Source organism: Kogia breviceps, chromosome 10, assembly GCF_026419965.1.
Source record: "Kogia breviceps isolate mKogBre1 chromosome 10, mKogBre1 haplotype 1, whole genome shotgun sequence".
Lineage (NCBI taxonomy): Eukaryota > Metazoa > Chordata > Mammalia > Artiodactyla > Physeteridae > Kogia > Kogia breviceps.
Window position 1 is genome coordinate 2,047,874 of NC_081319.1, and position 23,515 is coordinate 2,071,388.

Here is a 23,515-nt window from a genome sequence, read left to right on the forward strand (position 1 = left end):
TGTCCCCTGTGTTGGCAGGCGGATTCTTAACCACTGCGCCACCAGGGAAGCCCAAAGCCATGTTTTAGAGAAGGTTTCTGGAGTGAGAGCTAAGTCGTTCTCCTGCACAGAGCATTCTTTGTATTTTTTCTTATGTATGCTTCCAGAAAGAAGTTTCTATTAAGATAGAGGAAGGTAAATATTCTAGCAAATGTCCAGGCTCCTAATGTGGTTAGGGTTAGGGCACGGAGTTGGAAGTATTAAGTTCAGCTGCAGCCGCGGGCAGTCGGAAGTTGTCCCCGGAATGGAGACTCTAGAAGTAGATTCTTTGTCACGCTCCTTGTCAGCCACCTCTTAATAACAACGTTCCACCCTGGTGCTTTGAACAGTACTTAAACCCTGGAGCATCTAGGTTGATGCGGGGGTCTGTGCTGTGAGCTGAGATGATCTTTGCCTGTTGCCACACACTGTCTCTCTTGCTGTGGTCTTCTGTGGTCACAAGAGGTTTAAGGAAGGAGTTACATTCAAGGAAGAGTGAGTCACCCTGATCCTTTACCAAAACTAGGAAACAAATCATACCTTATATTTAAAGAATATGCATGTACCTGGCATTTTCTGCTGAGAGAATTAGCAGTGATTCAAGGGCTTGAATGTTTGGTCAGGGTCTAAAAATTGGACTGAGTCGCTGATATTTAAATTAAAAGACTGTAGACCACAGTGATGTCACACAAAATGACAAAGCAGGAAGCTTTAGTGGCCGGTTCCTCTACCAGCTCAGCCGTTGAGCTGGAAAGAGCGGTTGGAATCAGCTGTTTTGGAATTCTGGGACCTGATTGGATGAAGCCTTCCTGAGGGCATAGTCTGCTGGTCTTTCCTAAGCGAGTGGTGGGCTCACAAGTGGACAGTTCTAGCCCTGAACAGGCAACAGTCAGCAATCCTTGGAGAGTCGGAGAATCAGATTTCCAGAATTCCACACTATAAAATACTCAGAGTGTCCATTTCTTAACAAAAAATATTATGGAACATAACAAAGAAACAGGAACGTGTGGCCTATTCACAGGGGAAAAAAAGAATTTGACAGAAACCATCCCAGAGTAGGCACAGATGTTGGGATTACTAGTCAGACATTACATCAACTGTCTTTTAAATATGCTCAAGGAGCCAAAGGAAACCATGGGCAAAGAAGTAAAGGAAATTGGGAGTACAGTGTCTGAACAAAATGAGGTTATCAAGAAAGAGTAATTATCAAAGCGAACCAAACAATTCTGGAACAGAAAAGCATAGTAACTGGAAGGAGGAACTTACTAGAAGGGTCCAGGAGGGGTGTCAGCAGAAGGAACGACCAGCAAGCTGAATGCGAAGACAGCTGAAGCCATTCAGTGTGAGGAACAGAAAGAAAAGAATGAGGAGAAAGGAACGCAGCCTGAGTGTAAATGGATTCAACCCTCCTGTTCTGACTTGGACTAATGAGGGAAATAAGAGGCAGCCACGGCCCAGACCCGGCCCCAGGCTCAAGGGGGAGGAGAGCTGAGCGCTCCATCATTGCAGCCGCCTGCTTCCAGGCCCGGAGCTGCATGCGCTGAGCACGGTGCACCAGTGGGCGGTCCTGGAAGCGGGGGTGGGGTGGGTGGTGGCGTGTGTGGGCGGGTGGGGGAGAAGGCGGCCCAGCCCCTGCCTCCTAGCCTCGCTCCCCATTTCTGTCCTGCGTGTGCCTGACACTCCGGCTTCCTGCCGCCCGGATGCCTGCTCTCCGTTTCTTGCACTCACACCCACGCCTCGGGACCCAGGTGGACTTCACCTCCTTCACGAAGCTGCCCTGATCCCTCCCACCGCAGGTGAGCATAGGCTGTGCTGTGTGTCCTCCTTGGTCCCTGTGAACAGGTGACTGCCCTGCAGTTGGGTCCCTGTCTCATCTCCCCAGCTGGACTGGGAGCTCTTCAGGCAAGATCTGTGTCTGATTCCTCTTGGGGAGCCTAATGGTGCTTGGCCTGGGTTGTGGGCACCCCAGGGAGAAAACTGCACATGCAAAGTGTCTGTGGGGAACTGAGCGGTTCAGTGAGTAACGTGCAAGGCATGGGCGGCGCTGAAAGCTCTGCAGGGGGACTGGCACACCAGGTCCCGAAAGCCCAGTAAGGAACTGGGACTCGCCGGGGAGGGGTTGGGAGCTGGCAGTGGATTTCAGGGAGAGCAGCACTGGTTCACTGCACATTGGGCTGCTTAGCGTAAAAAAACCAAAACTGGGGCTTCCTTGGTGGCGCAGTGGTTGAGAGTCCGCCTGCCGATGCAGGGGACGCGGGTTCGTGCCCCGGTCCGGGAGGATCCCACGTGCCGCGGAGCGGCTGGGCCCGTGAGCCGTGGCCGGTGAGCCTGCGCGTCCGGAGCCTGTGCTCCGCAACGGGAGAGGCCCCGACAGTGAGAGGCCCGCGTACCGAAAAAAACAAACAGAAAACCAAATCTGGGGAGATTAAGGGGTGCAGCAAGATCCCCAGACCGTCCTAGTCCTCCTCTTGCTTCCCCAGCTGCGCTCTCAGGGTGTGGCACGAAGGAGGAGCCTCCCTGATGGGTCAGATGCAGACTCGTGGGCAGGGTCCCTGAGCGTTGAAAGGCTGTACACACAGTGCCGGTGGGCTGCGCAACGTTCCTCGGGCTTCCCAGGAGCCCACGCGGGTTTTTTTGTTTTTTTTTTTTTTTTTGCGGTACGCGGGCCTCTCACCGTTGTGGCCTCTCCCGTTGCGGAGCACAGGCTCTGGACGCGCAGGCTCAGCGGCCACGGCTCACGGGCCCAGCCGCTCCGCGGCACGTGGGATCTTCCCAGACCGGGGCACGAACCCGTGTCCCCTGCATCGGCAGGCGGACTCTCAACCACTGCGCCACCAGGGAAGCCCTGGAACTTGCTTTTTAAAAGGCACCTTTCCATCATCCCCTCCATCCCTCTGGGCTGCTGTGTGTTATCCAGACTCCTCCCTGTGGACCCCCCAGGATGTCTGGCTCATGCGGAGCTTCCCCCTAGAACCTCAAGCTGCTGAACAGCCCATGCTTTGGTCAAGCCTCTTAGAGGGGCTGCCCCATGCCACTGTTATAAAAAGGAGAAATCACAGCAGAATACAACTCCCATATTATAGTCAGGGAACTCGACTCTACAGGAAAGTGACCCCAAGCCTCTTTGGGGGGCACACCCCCTGTCACTTCTCCGACTCCCCACACAGGCTGGTTCATGGTGCTTTGTTATCCTATAATGAACCTCCTGCTTGTAATGAACACAGCCTGCGTTCTCTGCCATAAAGCACACCAGTGTCTTCTTAGGTCATTTTTTCAAGGTAATAGAAATAAAAACAAAAATAAACGGGACCTAATCAAACTTAGAAGCTTTTGCACAGCAAAGGAAACCATAAACGAGATGAAAAGACAGTTACGGACTGGGACAAAATATTTGCAAACAGTGGGACTGACAGTGGCTTAATTTGCAAAATGGATAAATAGCTCACACAACTCAATAACAAAAAAACAACCCAGTCAAAATATGGGCAAAAGACCTAAATAGACATTTCTCCAAAGAAGACATACAGATGGCCAATAGGCACGTAAAAAGATGATCATCGCTAATTATTAGAGAAATGCAAATCAGAACTACAATGAGGTATCTCCTTAGACCAGTCAGATTGGCCATCATCAAAAAGTTTACAAATAACGAATTTTGGAGAGGGTGAGGAGAAAAGGGAACCCTCCTGCACTGTTGTGGGAATGTAAGTTGGTGCAGCCACTATGGAAAACAGTATGGAGGTTCCTCAAAAAACTAAAAACAGAATTACCATATGATCCAGCAATCCCACTCCTGGGCATGTATCCAGACAACACTCTAATTCAGAAAGATACGTTCACCCCAAGTGTTCATAGCAGCACTATTTACAGTAATCAGGACATGGAAGCAACCTAAATGTCCATCGAGAGATGAATGGGTAAAGAAGATGTGGTACGTGTATACAGTGGAATACTACTCCGCCATAAAAAGAGTGGAATAATGCCATTTGCAGCAACATGGATGGAATTAGAGATTATCATACTAAGTGAAGTCAGAAAGAGAAAGAAAAATACCATGTGATATCACTTATCTGTGGAATCTAAAATATGACACAAATGAAACTATGAAACAGAAAGAGACTCACAGACGTAGAAAACAAACTTATGGTTACCAAAGAGGAAAGGGAGTGGGGGAGGGATAAATTAGGACTTTGGGATTAACATATCTTGTACAAACTACTATATGTAAAATATATAAATAACAAAGATCTGTATAGCACAGGGAACTATATTCAGTGTCCTGTGATAAACCATAATGGAAAAGAATATAAAAAAGAAGGTATATATGTATAACTGAATCATTTTACTGTGCAGCATAAGTTAACACAACATTGTAAATCAACTGTACTTTAAGAAATAAAATAATTAAAAAAAAAAAAAACCTTCATGCTGTGGACTTCATGGAAAAGTGCCTGCAGGCTGGAGGAGCTCTTTTGATTTTTTTTTTTTTAAGGACCTTGATGGCCATCTGGGCCAGCATCACTTTAGTGAAGTTACCTTGGCCTGTGGTTTTGAGGAGCTTTGACTCGTCCATACGAGCCTCCTTGTCAGCAGGGAGGCCTCAGTGAGGCCCTGCACCGTGGCCACCTGCTAACCACGCTAACTGACAGTATTCACGAGCAGTGCTGTGCTCTGCTAACATTGCTAACTGCCTTGCTTTACTGCAGTTTGCTTTACTGCACGTAGCAAATATGCATGTTTAATTATTGGAGTGTAATTGCTTTACAATGTTGTGTTAGTTTCTGCTGCACAACAAAGTGAATCAGCTGTATGGGTATGTGTATCCCCGTATCCTCTCCCTCTTGCGTCTTCCTCCCACCCTCCCTCTCCCACTCCTCTAGGGGGTCACAGAGCACCGGGCTGATCGCCGTGTGTTATGCAGCAGCTTCCCGCTAGCCATCCATTTTACATTTGGTAGTGTATATATGTCAGTGCTACTCTCATTTCGTCCCAGCTTCCCCTTCCCCACCATGTCCTCAAGTCCGTTCTGTACCTCTGCATCTTTATTCCTGCCCTGCCCCTAGGTTCATCAGTACTGGTTTTTTTTTTTTTTAGATTCCATATATGTGCGTTAGTATACAGTATTCATTTTTCTCTTTCTGACTTACTTCACTCTGTATGACAGACTCTAGGTCCATCCACCTCATTACAAATAGCTCAGCGAATATGCATTTTTTACAAATTGAAGGTTTGTGGCAACCCTGCGTCCAGCAAGTCTGTCAGTGCCATTTCTCCAACAGCATTTGCTCAGTTCATGTCTCTTTGTCACTTTTTTTTGTTTTTGTTTTTGTGCGGTACGCGGGCCTCTCCCGTTGCGGAGCACAGGCTCCGGACGCGCAGGCTCAGCGGCCATGGCTCACGGGCCCAGCCGCTCCGGGCACGAACCCGTGTCCCTGCATCGACAGGCGGACTCTCAACCACTGCGCCACGAGGGAAGCCCTGTCACATTTTGATAATTCTCAAAATGTGTCAGACTTTTTCATTATTATTATATTTGTTATAGTGATCTGTGATCAGGGATCTTTAATGTTACGGTTGCAAAAAGATTACACCTCCCTGAAGGCTTAGAGGATCTTTCGTAGTTTCAGTAATTAAGTATTTTAAAATTAAGGCCATGTACATTTTCTTAGACATAACACTATTGCACACTTAATAGACTACAGTATAGTGTAAACATAACTTTTATATACACCAAAAAGTTTGTGTGCATATAAAATGCCTAAAAGTTTGTGTGCATATAAAGACTTGATTTATGACGGTATTCACTTTATTGCAGTGGTCTGGAAGCAAACCTGCAGTATCTGAGCTGCCTGCATACTACCTGTGCTATCCAACTACAGTTACAATACTAATTTTATTAACAAGACTATGCTAATGATACTAACTAAATAAAAATTTTTTATTTCAAGGAAGAAAATGAGAAAAAAAGCGCTAAAGATCAAATAAAGATTATCAGTAGATTTCTCATCAGAAACTTTGGAGGCCAGATGGCATGGTTTGATGTATTCAAAGTATTGAAGGGGAAAGCTGTCAACCAAGGATCCTATATCTGGCAAAACTGTCCTTCAAAAATGAGGGAGGAATTAAGACCTTCCCAGATAAACCAAAGCTGAGAGAGTTTTTTTTACCACCAGACCTGCCTGCGAGGGGCTCGTCCTGCAAAATCTGGTGCTATTGTAGCTGCTGTTAAGAGACTAACTTACTTAAAAACCCAATTGTTAATCCTTTGTAGGGGGGCACACAACATAAAGATGTAATTTTGTAACATCAGTAAGTGAAAGGGAGGCGGGTCAGAGTTGTATAGGAACAGTTCTTGTATGTTTTTGAAGTTAAGCTGGTATAAATTGGCCTTATACTGTTACTAGGATGTCAAATGTAATTCCATGATAACCAGAAAAAAAGAAGAGCCATAGGATATATGCAAAAGGAAATGAGAAGGGAATTAAAATGTTTCACTATAAAAAATCAGCTAAGGACAAAAGAAGATAGCCATGCAGGAAATGAGGGGAAAAAAGCCATAAGGCATATGAAACACAAACAGGAAAATGACTGAAATAAGTACTTCGTTATTAGTAATTCCTTTAACTGTAAATGCAATAAACTCTTCAGTCAAAAGACAGATTGGCAGGGCTTCCCTGGTGGCGCAGTGGTTGAGAATCCGCCTGCCGATGCAGGAGACACGGGTTCGTGCCCTGGTCCGGGAAGATCCCACATGCCGCGGAGCAACTAAGCCCGTGAGCCATGGCCGCTAGGCCTGCGCGTCCGGAGCCTGTGCTCCGCAACGGGAGAGGCCACAACAGTGAGAGGCCCGCATACCGCAAAAAAAAAAAAAAAAGACAGATTGGCAGATTGGAGAGAAAAACATCTATCTACTTGCTGTCCACAAGAGACTCACTTCATAGCCAAAGACATAAAAATGTTTAATGTGAAAGAGTGGGGAAAAGATCCAAGCAAATAGTAACCAAAAGAGAGGGCGACTATACTAATCTGAGGTAAAGTAGATTAAGTACAGCAAGAAGATAAAACAGGGATAAACATTTACACACCATTTGACAGGCCATCAAAATATATGAAGCAAAAATTAACAGAAGTGAAGGGACAAGTAGTTTGACAATAATACTGAGTGACCCAGACAGAAGATAAGTGAGGAAGTGGAGTACTTGAATGACACAGTAAACCAATTCAGTCCAGCCGGCACACGCACGACCCTGTCCACCACCAACAGAACACGCCTTCTTCTCAAGTAGACATGGGCCATTCGCCACGGTAGAATATATGTTGGGCCACAATGAAAGTCTCAGTAGGTTTTAAAAAGTAGATTGTCAAACAGAGTACCTTTGTGAGCACAAAGAGATGAAGTTTAGAAATCAGTAACAGGAAGAAAACTAGAAAATCCAGAGATGTGTAGATGTTAAATAACACATTCTTAAAGAACTAATGGGCCAAAGAAGAAATCACAAGAGAAATGTAAAAATATTTAGGGACAGGGAGTTCAGTGGCAGTGCAGTGGTTAGGACTTGGTGCTTTCATTGCCACGGCCCGGGTTCAATCCCTGGTTGGGGAACAAAGACACCCCACAAGCCATGAGATGTGGAAAAAAAAATTTTGGGGGGACAGATAAAATAAAAACAACATACTAAAACTTACGGGAGATGGGACTTCCCCGGCGATCTAGTGGTTAACACACTACGCTCCCAACGCAGGGGGCATGGGTTCGATCCCTGGTTGGGGAACTAAGATCCCGAGTGCTGTGTGGTGTGGCCAAAATAAATAAATAAAATTTTAAAAATAAATAAAACTTACGGGATACATCAAAGAAGTGCTATGGGGGAAATTTATAGCTATAAACGGTAACAAAGATTAGCACAGAAAACCCTTTAGTTTGACTAAGAATTTTAAAAAGGCTCATATTACTAAAATCAGAAATGAAAGTGGGGATGTTACTACCTATTCTCTGAATAAAAAGGATTATAAGAGAGTCTTAGGAACACTTGCACACCAACAAATTGGATAGCCTGGATGAAACTGACAGTTTCGTAGAAGCACACAAACTGCCAGAGGTAAATAGAAAATAGAACATCATACTTGTCAAGCTAGGAGATTGAATCAGTTATCGTAAACCTCCTGACAAAGAAAAGCCCTGGATCTAATGGCTTCACTGGTGAATTCTAACACATTTAAAGATAACACCAGTTCTTCTCAAATTCTTCCCGAAAATTGAAGAGGGGGGAAGATTTCTTAACTCATTCTATGAGGCCAGCATTGCTCTGATACTAAAGCCAGACAAACACTACAAAAAAAAGAAAACCACGGAGTAGTATCTCTTACGAACAGTGATGCAAAAGCCCTTAACAAAATACCAGCAAATCAGATTCAGCAGCATATTAAAAGGATCATATACCATGACCAAGTGGGATTTATTCCTGGAATGCTAGGATGGTTCCACGACCAAACAGCGATCATGAATACACCGCATCAACAGAATGAAAGGGAAAAAAACCATGTCATCTCAGTTGATGCAGAAAAAGCCTTTGACAAAATTCAACACCATTTCACAATGAAAAGGAAACACTGGGAATAGAAGGAAATTATTTCAACATAATAAAAGCCTTGTATGAAAAACCCACAGTGAATGTTATACTCAGTGGTGAAAGACTAATACTTTGTCTTCTAAGATCAGGAACAAGGCAAGGATGCTCACTTTTACCCCTTCTATTCCAAACACTACTGGAAGTTCTAGCCAGAGCAGTGTGGCAAGAAAAAGAAATAAAACATCCAAATTGGAAAGCAAAGAGATACATGGTCTTATACGTGGAGTACCTTAAAGATTTCATACCAAAAAATTAAAAAACTAAAACCTGCTAAGAGCTAATAAACTAGTTCAACAAAGTTTCAGGATACAAAGTGAACATAGAAAACTCAGCTGCATTTCTTTTTCTTTTGTTTTTTTTTATAATTAATTTATTTTTGGCTGCACTGGGTCTTCGTCGCTGTGCTCAGGCTTTCTCTAGTTGTGGCGAGGGGGGGCTACTCTTCTGCCCGGTGCATGGGCTTCTCATTGCTGTGGCTTCTCTTGTTGCAGAGCACGGGCTCTGGGCGCGTGGGCTTCAGTAGCTGTGGCTTGCGGGCTCAAGAGTGCAGGCTCAGTGGTTGTGGCGCACAGGCTTAGTTGCTCCGTGGCATGTGGGATCTTCCCAGACCAGGGCTCGAACCTGTGTCCCCTGCATTGGCAGGCGGATTCTTTTTTTTTTTTTTTTTTTTTTTTTTTTTTTTTTTTTTTTTTTAGTGAGGTATTTTGATGTAATTGCCTTATTAATAAAAATATGGAGCGCTTTGCGAATTTGCGTGTCATCCTTGTGCAAGGGCCATGCTGATCTTCTCTGTATTGTTCCAATTTTAGTATATGTGCTGCTGAAGCAAGCATGGCAGGCGGATTCTTAACCACTGTACCACCAGGGAAGTCCCCATCAACTGCATTTCTATATACTAAAAATGAACAATCCAAAGAGGAAATTAAGGAAACAACTCCATGTACAGGAGTATCAAAAAGAATAAAATACCTACGAATAAATTTAACTTGGTAGGAGAGAAAGACTTATAAACTAAAAACTATAAACATTGCTGAGAGAAGTTAAAGATGTAAATAAGTGGAAAGACATCTCACATTCATGGATTAGAAAAATTAATATTCTTGAGAAACCATCTACAGATTCAATGCAATCCGTATCAAAATCCCAGTGACGTTTTTGCAGAAATAGAAAAACCTATCCTAAAATTCATGTAGAAAATCATGGGACCCTCAATAGTCAAACAATTTTGAAAGCTCAATGTTGGAGGTCTCTCACTTCCTGATTTTATAACTTACTACAGGGGACTTCCGTGGTGATGCAGTGGCTAATACTCCACGCTCCCAATGCAGGGGGCGTGGGTTCAATCCCTTGTCAGGGAACTAGATTCCACATGCCACAACTAAGAGTTTGCATGTCACAACTAAAGACCTTGCGTGCCTCAACTAAAGACTCCACATTGCTGCAACTAAAAGATTCCTCGTGCCCCAAGTAAAAGACTCCGCATGCCACAGCGAAGATCCCGCACGCAGCAAAGGAGATCCTGCGTGCCACAACTAAGACCCAGCGCAGCTAAATAAATAAATATTTTAAAAAATAAATGAATGAAAAAAAAAAAAATAAATAAATAAATGAATGAATAAAACTTACTACAAAACTATAGTAATGAAAACAGTGTGGTACCGGGATAAGGATACACATGTAAACCAGTGGAACAGAATAGAAAGCCCAGAAATTAATCTTCACATTCATGGTGAGTTGAATTTTGACAAAGGTGCCAAGTCCATTCAGTGGTGAAAGCACAGTGTCTTCAACAAATGATAATGGTGCTGAGAAAACATCTACCTGCAGAAGGATTTGGACCCGGACCTATCATCATATAAAAAAATTAAAACCAATCAAAGACCTAAGTCTATTTTTTTTTTCTTTTAAAAATTTATTTTATTAATTTATTTTTCTCTGTGTTGGGTCTTTGTTTCTGTGCACGGACTTTCTCTAGTTGTGGTGAGTGGGGGCTACTCTTTGTTGTGGTGTGCAGGCTTCTCATTGTGGTGGCTTCTCTTGTGGAGCACGGGCTCTAGGTGCGCGGGCTTCAGTAGTTGTGGCGCACGGGCCCAGTAGTTGTGGCACACGGGCTCTAGAGCTCAGGCTCAGTAGTTGTGGTGCACAGGCTTAGTTGCTCCGCGGCATGTGATATCTTCCTGGACCACGGCTCGAACCTGTGTCCCCTGCACTGGCAGGCATATTCGTAACCACTGTGCCACCAGGGAAGCCCAGACCTAAATCTTTTTAAAAAAAATTTTATTGACGTATAGTTGATTTACCATGTTGTGTTAATTTCTGCTGTATAGCACAGTGACTTCATTATGCATATTCTTTTTCATATTTTTTTCCATTATGGCGTATCACAGAATATTGAATATAGTTCTTGTGCTATACAGTAAGACCTTGTTTATCCATTCTATATATACTAGTTTGCATCTGCTAATCCCAAACTCCCAATCCATCCCTACCCCACCCCCTCCCCCCTGGCAACCACACGTGTTCTCTATGTGTGTGAGTCTGTTTCGGTTTCATAGGTATGTTCATTTGTGTTGTATTTTAGATTCCACATGTAAGTGATATCATATGCTATTTGTCTGTCTCTTTCTGACTTACTTTGCTTAGTATGGTAATCTCTAGGTCCATCCGTGTTGCTGCAGATGGCATTATTTCATTCCTTTTTATGGCTGAGTAATATTCCAGAGCGCACGTGTGCGTGTGTGTGTGTACACATATATATGTATATATATACACACACACACCCACATCTTCTTTATCCATTCATCTGTCAATGGACATTTAGGTTGTTTCCATATCTTGGCTATTGTAAATAATGCTGTGATGAACATAGGGGAATGTATCTTTTTTGTGTGTGTGGTACGCGGGCCTCTCACTGCTGTGACCTCTCCCGCTGCGGAGCACAGGCTCCGGACGCGCAGGCCTAGCGGCCATGGCTCACGGGCCCAGCTGCTCCGCGGCACGTGGGATCCTCCCCGACTGGGGCACGAACCCACATCCCCTGTATGGGCAGGCAGCCTCTCAACCACTGTGCCACCAGGGAAGCCCAAGAATGTATCTTTTTGAATTAAAATTTTGTCTGGGTATGTGCCCAGCAGTGGGATTGCTGGATCATATGGTAATTCTATTTTTAGTTTTCTGAGGAACCTCCATACTGTTTTCAATAATGGTTGCACCAACTTACATTCCTACTCACAGTGTAGGAGGGTTCCCTTTTCTCCACACCCTCTCCAATATTTATTATATGTACACTTTAAAAAAATTATATGGATGCGTCGGGTTTTAGTTGCAGCATGTAGGATCTTAGTTGTGGCATGTGTGCTCCAGAGTGCTCAGGCTCAATAGTTGTGGCATGCTGGCTCTCTAGCTGTGGCATGTGGGCTTAGTTGCCCCACGGCACGTGGGATCTTAGTTCCCCGACCTGGGATTGAATGTACGCCCCCTGCATTGGAAGGCGGATTCTTAACCACTGGATCACCAGGGAGTCCCTTGTAGCCTTTTTGCTTTTGTTTTTGTTTTTGTTTTTGTTTTGGCTGCACTGGGTCTTCCGTTGTGGTGTGCAGGCTTCTCTTGTTGCAGAGCACAGGCTCTAAGCACGTGGACTTGAGTAGTTGCAGCACACGGGCTCAGGAGTTGCGGCACGCGGGCCCTAGAGCACATGGGCTTCAGTAGTTGTGGTGCATGGGCTTAGTTGCTCTGTGGCATGTGGGACCTTCCCAGACCATGGATCAAACCCGTGTCCCCTGCATTGGCAGGTGGATTCTTAATCACTGTGCCACCAGGGAAGTCCCCATTGTAGACTTTTTAACGATGGCCATTCTGACCTGTGTGAGGTGGTACCTCATTTTTTTTTTTTTTTTTAATTTGGTTGCACCATGTCTTAGTTGTGGCACGTGAGATCTTTAGTTGCAGCCTGTGGGATCTTTAGTTGTGGCATGCAGGATCCTTTAGTTGCAGCATGTGGGATCTAGTTCCCTGACCTGGGATCGGACCCAGGCCCCCTGCATTGAGAGTGCGGAGTCTTAGCCCCTGGACTACCAGGGAAATGCCCCTCATTGTAATTTTGATTTGCATTTCTCTAATAATTAGCGATGGTTGAGCCTCTTTTTAGGTGCCCATTGGCCACCTGTATTTCTTTGGAGAAATGTCTGTTTAGGTCTTTTGCTTTTTTTTTTTTTTTTTTTTGTGGTACGTGGGCCTCTCAGTGCTGTGGCCTCTCCCATTGCGGAGCACAGGCTCTGGACGCGCAGGCTCAGCGGCCATGGCTCACGGGCCCAGCTGCTCCGCGGCACGTGGGATCCTCCCGGACCGGGGCACAAACCCGTGTCCCCTGCATCGGCAGGCGGACTCTCAACCACTGCGCCACCAGGGAAGCCCTGCATATATTTGATTGGGTTGTTTTTTTGTTATTGAGTAGTGTGAGCTGTTTGTATATTTTGGCAATTAAGCCCTTGTCAGTTGCATTGTTTGCAAATATTTTCTCCCAGTCCATAGGTTGTCTTTTCATTTTGTTTATGGTTTCCTTTGCTGTGCAAAAGCTTGTAAGTTTGATTAGGTCCCATCTGTTTATTTTTGGTTTTATCTCTGTTGCTTTGGGAGACTGACCTAAGAAAACATTGGTATGATTTACATCAGAAAATGTTTTGCCTATGTTCTCTTTTAGGAGTTTTATGGTGTCACGTCTTATATTTAAATCTCAAAGACTTAAATCTAAAGAGTTAAAACATTGAGGGACTTTTGTGGTGGTCCAGTGGTGTTAAGACTCCGTACTTCCACTGCATGGGGCGTGGGTTTGATCCCTGCTCGGGGAACTAAGATCCCACATACCACGTGGTGTGGCCAGAAAAAAGAGTTGAAAACGGATATTTCAGGAGATGGATTCAGCAGTGATTTTGTGGATATGATACCAAAGGCACAGGCAACAGTAGAGAAAAGGTAAATTAGACTTTATCACAATTAAAAACTTTTCTGTTTCCAAGGATAGCATTAGGAGAGTAAAAAGTCAGCCTACAGAATGGGAGAAGATGTTTATAAATTATACATCTGATAAGGCTTAATATTCAGCATATATATTTAAAGCTCCTACAAGTCAACAACAAACAAGCAGTTTGATTAAAAATGGGTTCAGGACCCAAACAGACATTTCTCCAAAGAAGATATAGAAATGGCTGATCCACACACAAAAAATACACAGCATTAGTAGTCGTTAGGAAATTCATAACAGTGATATACTATTTCACATGGATTATGATGGTTCTTATTTTTTAAAATGCAAAAAATATGTGTGTTGGTGAGGAAGTGGAGAAATTGGGACCCTCGTGTCTTGCTGGTAGGAATGTAACATGGTGCTGGAGTTGTGGAAAGCAGTGTGGTGGTTCCTTGGAAGATTAAGCAAAAGTACTGTTATGTCCTGGCACCTAGGTGTCTATACCCACGAGATTTGAAATCAGGATCTCAGACAGATACTCGTACACTGTTGTTCACGGCAGAATTATTCACAGCAGTCAACAGGCAGAGAGAACCCGTGTACTCACCAAGTGGTAGATGGATAAGCCAAATATGGTATCTAGATACCGCGTTGTGTTATTTACCGTATAAAGCAGTGAAGTTCTGGTGTGGGCTGCAGTGTGGACGCATCTTGAGATGGAAGCGTGCCAAGTGAGAAGCCAGACAAGAAAGGACAAATATTGTATGACCCTGCTTACGACAGCTGTTTAGATAAGGCCAGTTCAGAGACAGAAGGTAGAATAGAGATTACCAGAGGCTGGGGGAGCAGGAGATGGGGAGTTATTGCTTAATCTGCATGGAGTTTCTGTTTGCCCTGAAACAAGTTCTTTCTCCCCGATAAAAGCCAGACAGCATCTTAGCTGACAGATCTCTGACCTTGAAATGTGATTGTGTAGTTACATCAAGGTTGGGAAACTGAGAACCTCTATTCTACAGCTGCTGTCCTAAGGCGACCACGCATCACCCCCTGTAGCGTGCTCAGCAGCGCTGCGTGGACCTGTGCAAAAGCGCACAAAGCTGACCGAGTTACAGACCGTTCGGCCCTTTTCCTTTTTGGCGTGGTCCTGGTGTGTTTCCACCTTGAGTACTGTTTGGCGGTGGTATTCCTAAACGTTATCCGAAGCAAGCTGTGCGTGGGTGATCTTCCGAGGCATGTGCATCTTTATTTTGCCGGAATCTTGCCAGCACGGTTTGAGTCCCTGTAAACCTATCCTTCAGTAATAACCTGTGGATAGTAACCTTTGAAATGGAAGCAGAGCGTTTGGAAACTTCTGACATCCTGTGCGTTAGCACTTCCTCCTCAGCCTAAGGAGCTGGGCTTTTGCCTGAGCCCTGCAGTCTGCTGGGTTTTCACCTCTGCCTGGTGTGATGGTTAATTCTGTGTGTCAGCGTGACCGGGCAAGGGACGCCCAGGTATTTGCCTAAAGCATCATATTCTGAGGGTGTCTTTGCCATGTTTCTGGATGAGATTCACAGTTGAATGTGTGGACTGAGCAAAGCAGACTGCCCTCCTCCAATCCTGGGAGGTCCAACTAGAAAGAAGGGCTGAGGAAGAGAATTCACTCTGGCTGCAGCTTTTCTCCTGTCTTCCATCTCAGACTGGATCTGACACCACCAGCTTGCCTGGTTCTCAGGCCTTCTAACTGCAGATCGTGGGACATCTCGGCCTCCATAGTCACGTGAGAACTTCCGTACTAAATCTAAGTACTAAATCTCATGTATGGATTATATAATCTCACACAGTGTTACATAAACATAAATCTCATATATATGAAGTTTTATTTTTTTTACAAACAAAAAAATTTTATTGTAGTTGAATTTTGTGTAAATTTCTGCTGTACAGCAAAGTGACAGTGATACGTTTATGTATACATTCTTTTTCTTTTTTTTTTTCTGACATCTTTTTTGGAGTATAATTGCTTTACAGCGTTATGTTTCTGCTGTATAACAAGTGAGTCAGCTATATGTATACGTGTATCCCCATATCCCCTCCCTCTTGCGTCTCCCTCCCACCCTCCCTATCCCACCCGTCTAGGTGGTCACAGAGCGCCGAGCTGATCTCCCTGTGCCCTGCCGCTGCTTCCCACTAGCTGTCTGTTTTACGTTTGGTAGTGTGTATATGTGTATAGTAGTGTATATATGTATATACATATTTACACTAGTGTATATAAGTAGTGTATATATGTCCATGCCACTCTCTCACTTCGTCCCAGCTTACCTTCCCCCCACCCCTTTTCTCAAGTCCAGTCCATTTTCTACGTCTGTGTCTTTATTCCTGTCCTGCCCCTAGGTTCTTCAGAACCTTCTTTTTTTTTTTTAAGATTCCATATATATGTGTTAGCATACGGTATTTGTTTATCTCTTTCTGACACACTGAAGTTTATTTTTAACGACAGATTTTTAATTATCACTTAAAGGTAACTGGTAAATCACGGGCTAATAGATGGTGTCAACAGAACCGTAGGCTCTGTCCCTTCATCCTAATGGTTCTGTTTCTCTGGAGAACCCTGACTAGTGTATCTGGCGTTAATAGAGTTACCCTTCCTAGAGGCAGGCCCCAGAGCATCACTGTGCTGATCTTTTCCATCCGTCTGCTTCACGAGTACTTCTTACAAGTCAGGGGACTAGTCTGATTTGAGAACGGCCACATGTACTCTGACTGCCAAAAAGGTCGTTGCAGTCGCCACGCCAACAGGCTTTTTTGATCGGTAAGTCCTTTGAGTCCCAGTGGGGAAGTTCATCCGGGAACCAGACGTGTGAGGTAGAAATGAAAAGCTAGTGAGAGCTGCGGGAAACATGGGGTCGAGAAGATGGGACTAGCGGGAACTCTGAGATCTTTTCCAGTCTAGCCATTGTTGTAGGGAGCAAGGCAGAACCACGTCGTTCCCCACTGCCTGTCCCACAGTGACTTCATTCAGGTAGGGTGCGGACCTCTGTAAAGCCTTCTCTTGTTTATAAGGTGCCTTTACCAATTTGCCTATGGGATGAGCCGGACAGCCCTAGGAGGTGGGCGGGAAGTCCTCCTACAACAAGGAAGGAAATTGAAATGCAGATGTGAAAATTCATCATCACCCCTACCCCCCTTATTCTGTGTTGAGAGTTTCTTTTGATTGCAAAAATTATATATGCTTGCTATTTCAAAACGTCAAAGGAGGCGAATTTTATATATACGTATACGATGTCAGTGTCCCGTACACTCCTCATATCCCACTCTTAGGAAGAAGTCTTGACTATATCCTTATGACCCAGCACATATCTTCCTGTTTGCTTACCAAGTGTCTCGTTAAACCGAGCTCAAGACATGGAGACTAGCTCAGTCATCTTTGTATCTCTAGCATTTCTCAGTGCAGGCACTTGAGTAATCGATCTGTTCCAAGGTCACCGGCCTCTGAATAGGCCTTATGCACCAAGGCCTACCTGTCCCAGTTGACATGACCTCTGAGCCAGCAGTCCTTTATTTAGATTTTCAAGACTTGGTTCTATACAGTAGATTTCTCTTCTGGAAGAATGGGGTACATCTACTCTAGAGCAACAGCTGTCAACCAACAATCCTGTTGTAAAAAATAATTTGAGTTTTAGTTAAACTACAGGAAAAGGGTCTATGTATACAGAACTCCGTGTATTGAAATAGTAATCTGAATTACTGCCTGAAAAGCGGTCAGGCATTTAGGATTTCATTTCTGTCAGTGCCTTTCGCCCCGTGGTGTCGTCCTCATGAGCAGACACTGCCGGTGTTCCTGCTTTGCGGCAGCTGCGGCGCCTTTGCCTTGCCGTATCCCCCCTTCCCCGCGCTTGGCCGCCCATGTACGCCCGGGTTTTGCCGGTCACCTTCGGTGAGATTGAAAATGTCTTGTTGAAAATAAACTTCATGGGACTTAATGCCATTGACTGTACACTTAAAAATGGTTAAAATGGTAAATTTTACGTTATGTATACTTTACCACATACATTATAATAAAGTAAGAATGCTTTCTATACTTTTATGCTAATACATTCGAAAACCTGGGAGCTGAAAGTGATGGGTCGGTGTGTTCTAGGCGGTAGGTAGGTTTCGCAGTGTGAAGGTGAAAGGTGAAGAGGGCTAAGGGGGAGGGACAGGGGCGGGGAGATGGGCGCTTGGAGGGTCTCTGCTCGCTCTACCCCAAGAATTCGGAGGAGCATCTACCAGCGTTCCTTTCCCTTCGAGCCTTTCTCCCTCCAGCACGGTAAACTAAGCAAACCATGTCGTTTATCCTTTATTAGGGATCTCTCCCACACTTTTTCTTAACTTTCTGAAGTGTTCCGCACACACTCCTCTAAAAACAAGAAACAGAAAGGAGGGAATTATATAGTGTCCTGAAGGATTACTTAAATCTGATTTAGTAGTGAGGGCCTTTCTGGCTTGAGGAGGGGTGTTTCCTAGTGCAGCACACCTGAAGTTCTTTGGAAGGTTCTGCTTGAGGCATTTCCCTGGTGGGTCTCACAGGCCCTGGGGGGCGAGGGTCAGAAGCCGTTTAAGCAGAGGATGATCTGGCCAGAGACGGTGCCCTGGTAGCACTGTGTCAGGGAGCCACCTCTCTCGTGTGGGGTGGCTCTTTTTATTTTTTATTTATTTCTTTTTGGGGTCTCTTTTTAAAATGTTCGATTATGAAAAAATTCCAAATATATGAAAAGTAAATAGACTCATATAGTACATGAACGCACACACTCCTACCACATTTCAGCAGGTAACATTTTATCTCTGTTTTATCTGCATATTTGGTTGAATGAATACAAAGTATATTAGACATCATGACACTTCACCCATAAATGGCTGCGTCTTTTCATCAAGAATGTGGTCTCCTCTCCCCCACTTTTATATCGTTACCTTTAACTTTGACAAGCTCAAGCTAGGTGTCCTAACAGAATGTTCCACACTTCAGGTTTGGCTGGTTTCATCCTTTGATGTTGAATGTGTTCCCTGAGTCCTGGTACTTCTTGTGAACCGGAAGTTAGATGTGAAAGCTTGAGTACATTTGGTTGTACATTTTTGACAAGAAGACTTCGTAGTGTCCCACCGTCCCACTGTTAGTGAGGATAAGTTCAGTCACTGTGTTATGAGGACGACGGTCACTGCTCTTCCTCCCTGACCTTCGTGACTGCAAAGTCATCTGCGAGGTAGGTAATATTTTGGCACCATGTGGAGCTTTAGTTTTCCACCTACCTTCACCTGTATGGTATTAGCATCACTGATGATCTTGACCTGACTTTTCTTGTTTTCATTAAGGATTACAAAGTGATTTTTTAAAATTAATTAATTTATTTATTTTTGGCTGCATTGGGTGTTCGTTGCGGTGCGCAGGCCCCTCATTGCGGTGGCTTCTCTTGTTACGGAGCATGGGCTCTAGAGCGCAGGCTCAGTAGTTGCAGCACACGGGCTCAGTAGTTGTGGCGCACGGGCTTAGTTGCTCCGCGACATGTGAGATCTTCCCGGACCAGGGCTCGAACGCATGTCCCCTGCATTGGCAGGTGGATTCTTAACCACTGTGCCACCAGGGAAGCCCCGAAATGATTTTTAAAAATTCTATTTCAGTCATTCCTTCTGTATTCCTTCTACTCTCTTTTTTAAATTAAAGTAGTTGATTTACAATGTTGTATTATTTTCATGTGTACAGCAAAATGATATAGATATATATGTCTATTCTTTTTCAGATTCTTTTCCATTATAGGTTATTACAAGATACTGAATGTAGTTCCCTGTACTATACAGTAGGTTCTTATTTTTTTTTACCATGTATTCCTTCTACTGGCATTCATGTGTTAAAAATTTTTCCCCACTTGTCAACTGGCAAATTTTTTTCCACTTGTACAATTCCTTTTTTTTCTCCCCCATAAATTTATTTATTTTATTTATTTATTTTTGGCTGCGTTGGGTCTTCGTTGCCGTGCACGGGCTGTCTCTAGTTGGCGGCGATCGGGGGCTGCTCTTCATTGCAGTGCGCAGGCTTCTCTTTGCGGTGGCTTCTCGTTGTGGAGCACGGGCTCTAGGTGTGTGAGCTCAGTATTTGTGGCTGTCAGGTGCTAGAGTGCAGGCTCAGTAGTTGTGACGCACGGGCTTATTTGCTCCATGGCATGTGGGATCTTCCCGGACCAGGATTCAAACCCATGTCCCCTGCATTGGCAGGCGGATTCTTAACCACTGTGCCAGTAGGGAAGTCCTACAATTCCTATTAAAAAGGCAGGATACACTAATTGTTTTTCTCTAATCATGGACTTTCAGAGTGAGGAATTATTATATGAAATAATCTTCATCAGAATTTATACTCTGTAACATTTTTGGTAGCTGATTATAAAGTCATGACTGCAGAAAGGAATCGTGTGGTACATTTAGTTCAATCTTAACACTTGCTGTCCTGATGAGTGTCCTGTCTTCTGCTTCCCATGACGGTGTTTTTCCCAGTGCTTCTTGGTATATCCTACTTTATTCAGCAACTGGTGGTAATTCCGTCTCCTTGATTCAAAACTCGTTTGTTAAAGCGCTGGTCCAGATCCTGCCCTCTGGAGCAGTGCAGTTGGGCACACGTTTATTGTGTATTGAGGCTGCCAGTGTTTGAGTGCCTTTTTTCAGTGGAGCACATCAGAGTTCACGTGATGTTTTTGTGTCTGTGTCTGTACAGGTAGCGGGGCCAGCTGAGAACCTAGAGATTTCTTCACGTCAGAGGTGTTGCGGTGTTGTTTGGGTTGGGTTAGGCAGGACAGGTGAGTAGGTGTGAGAAGCAGTGATGGTGAGGAGGGGCAGCAAGGGCGTTCCATGAGTCGAGGGCGCTGGAAAGGGGCCGGATCTGGGGAAGCGGGCAGCCGCGGGCGGGGCCCGGTGTGCGCTCGGGGCCATCCCCGCACTGCTCCTGGTTCCCCCGGACTGGCTGCAGGGTTCCTGGCGGCCTCCCAGGAGAACCTGGTGAATCCACGTCCCGCCCGGCGTGGCGACGGTGAGACATCTCGTGATTTCTCATCTTTTCTCCGTTTTTGACTTTTTAGTCGTGGGGGCCCAGGTTGTTTTGCTTACCTGTAGTTTGTTCTCCGTCCGTCGGTTGATGCACGTTTGGATGTGTGTTTTGGAGCCGTGCTTCAGCACAGGTGGACTAGCTGGGGCTTATGGGTGTCCCTGAGGGCTGTGTGTGTTCGTTGCAGATGCTTAGTTCTCGATTAGACTCTTGGTGCTGTTTCTTGTATCTTTAAATGTTAAGAAAGAATAGATCTTAATTTTAAGTTTTGTATTTGGTGGAAGATTCCCTAAGTCATGGGGCTCATCTCAGGAAGAAGGGTAGAGACTAAAATAGGTTCTGCGGTTGAGCTGTCACAGGACAAGGAGCCCCAGAGCACGCTGAGTTGGAGAATGTTGTACTGAGTTATTTCACCAGGACCCAGCTGTAGCTCCGGGGGTTTGAGAAGTAGAGACACGCTGGTCTCTGGTTCCTCTACCTCTTCGTTCTCGTATCTTCTCAGGAGCAGACCCACCTTTTTCAGAGTTAGGAATTCAGTGTAAGGCCCAAGGAGAGCAAGTGACTTACCTCAACTTGCACAGCTAGTACGTTTCAGAGCCTGACTTGAACCACAGCGTTCCCGCCCCAAGCCCTTGATTGGTCTCTCGTCCCCAGAGTTCCTCCTGCATGTGAGTGAGGAGTGGATCTAAGCCCCCCTGGGGAGAGGAATTGGGAGCCCCTGAAGCCGTAGCATGCTGGCCGGCCTTTGTGTGGCCAGCTGTAGGCTAGTAGGAAGCTTGTCACTCTTCATGTTCTCTTCAGAGGATTGCGTTTTTGCCTCTGAAGATGAACCAAAATGCTTAAAACTTTTTTGGAAATGTTGGCTGTTAAGTCTAGGTGATGGGTTTTTTGCTGTTGTTTTTGGTTTTGGGGGGCTGGGGGGGCGAGCGGAATGCAGGATATTAGTTTCCCGACCAGGGATCGAACCTGTGCCCCCTGCAGTGGAAGCGTGGAGTCTTAACCAGTGGACCACCAGGGAAGCCCCTAGGTGATGGGTATTGTTAAAAGATAATTTTCAAGAAAATGTAAGATCATGACTGTCATTTAAATATGACATGAACAAAGACCAGATATATCGTGGAAGTTGGTAATGTTGCAGGGAACCTGCAGATGGACACAAAACTGGCTTTTCCATGGTGGAAGTTTGTCCAGATAGAATTCATTTGTGTAGACAAGAGCCATTTGTTCTACCATCATTCCTCCAACCTACAGTAGGTCAAGGGCAGTGAGACCCCAGAGTGAAATAGCCCAAGGAAGTGATCTAGAATCGAGAGTCTAAGTAGTGCATCATTTCCCATTGGAGGCATCCCATACTCTTTTTTTTTTTTTTTTTTTTGGCTGTGCTGGGTCTTAGTTGCAGCACGTGAGATCTAGTTCCCTGACCAGGGATTGAACCTAGGCCCCCTGCATTGGGAGCACAGAGTCTTAACCACTGGACCACCAGGGAAGTCCTCCATACTCCTTTTCTGCGGTACGTGGGCCTTTCACTGTTGTGGCCTCTCCCGTTGCGGAGCGCAGGCTCCAGACGCACAGGCTCAGCGGCCATGGCTCATGGGCCCAGCCGCTCCACCGCATGTGGGATCCTCCCGGACTGGGGCACGAACCTGTGTCCCCTGCATTGGCAGACGGACTCTCAACCACTGCGCCACCAGGGAAGCCCCACCGCCCCCGACCCCATACTCTTTTTAATTGCGAGTTTCCTTACAGAATATGAGTTGATAATGCTATTCTCCCTACTTCTTTCCTTTCATTTAAAATTTTTGAACACTTGTTTTAAAAATGTTTTTGCTGCGGAGGCTTTGTGATTTGAAGCCCCAGTGGTTACATATTAGGTTTAATGTACTTTGATGACATGATATGAAATATGGTCTTTATTTTAAAGCTGATGTACTTGGGAACATTTTCTTCTTCCGGTATGTGTTCTGAGAGTGATGGCCCTTGTGACAAGGTACGGGACCCCTGGTGCTCCTGCATTACTAGCATCTGACTTGGAAGCAATACCCAGGGTTTCGAGCCTGCAGACCCTTAAACTTTGGGCAAGAGTTTGTGTTCTAACTAGCATTTCCCCTGGGGGTAACTCCACCCGCGCGCTTCCGCGTTGGAGAGGTAAATACTGTGTAGTAGCCACAGTTTTGTATTCCGTTGATCTTATTCTTTGGAGAGGTGGAGGGATTTGGGTGGTGTGATGGTGCAAAAGTTGAAATTGAAGTTCATGTTTGGAAGAAACCAACCAGTCTTTGGAACTGCATACCATGGACAGCCAGGGGCCATTGAGAGTCCTTATGTCTTCAGTTAGATGTGAGGAGGGGTGGGCTGCCGTGCAGGGAGAGTCCTATTCGGGGGTCTGTTGACTGGAGAATAGCAGGAGCGCTGGGGAGGAGAGGTAGCACTAATGCAACCTGCACATTCATAGCCTGGCCTTTGGCCTCAGCTTGTGTTGACTTGGGGAGGAAGGCTGCCGGCTTGATGAGGCTCTCCACCTCGCCCTCCTGTGGGCTCCGGTTGAATCTGTCTTCCATTGGTTTCCACCTTTCCGCTCTTAGGAGGGTAAAGGACACATTTGCTCTTCATCCGATAGAGCTCAGCGTGCCTCTCTCACTTCTTGCCCTCTCTCTCGGTGGCATGTTGTATCATGTGACCTGGGCTTCCCTGCCTGAGATTCTGGAACATGGACCTGTGGCATTAACTTGTTGGCGTCTCACCTGCCAGGCGTATTACATTCTGCAGTGTCTGCTGTACTCGTTTTGGAGCTTTAAAAATTGCCCAGTGTGGAGACAGATTATCACTTACCTGACTGGATTTTTTTTTAATTTTGGCTTCTTG

General features: G+C 45.3%; 1 protein-coding gene and 1 non-coding gene across 3 annotated transcripts in view; one reads left to right on the top strand and one right to left on the bottom strand.

Annotated features, from left to right (window-relative positions):
• Positions 1 to 23,515, top strand: part of RAB7A (RAB7A, member RAS oncogene family) — a 105,900-nt gene that overhangs the window by 52,747 nt on the left and 29,638 nt on the right. The gene's annotated exons all lie outside the window — the stretch shown is intronic.
• On the bottom strand, positions 9,375 to 9,477 carry LOC131764737 (U6 spliceosomal RNA). Its single transcript, XR_009337938.1, has one exon. It is a non-coding gene; the product is annotated as a U6 spliceosomal RNA (small nuclear RNA).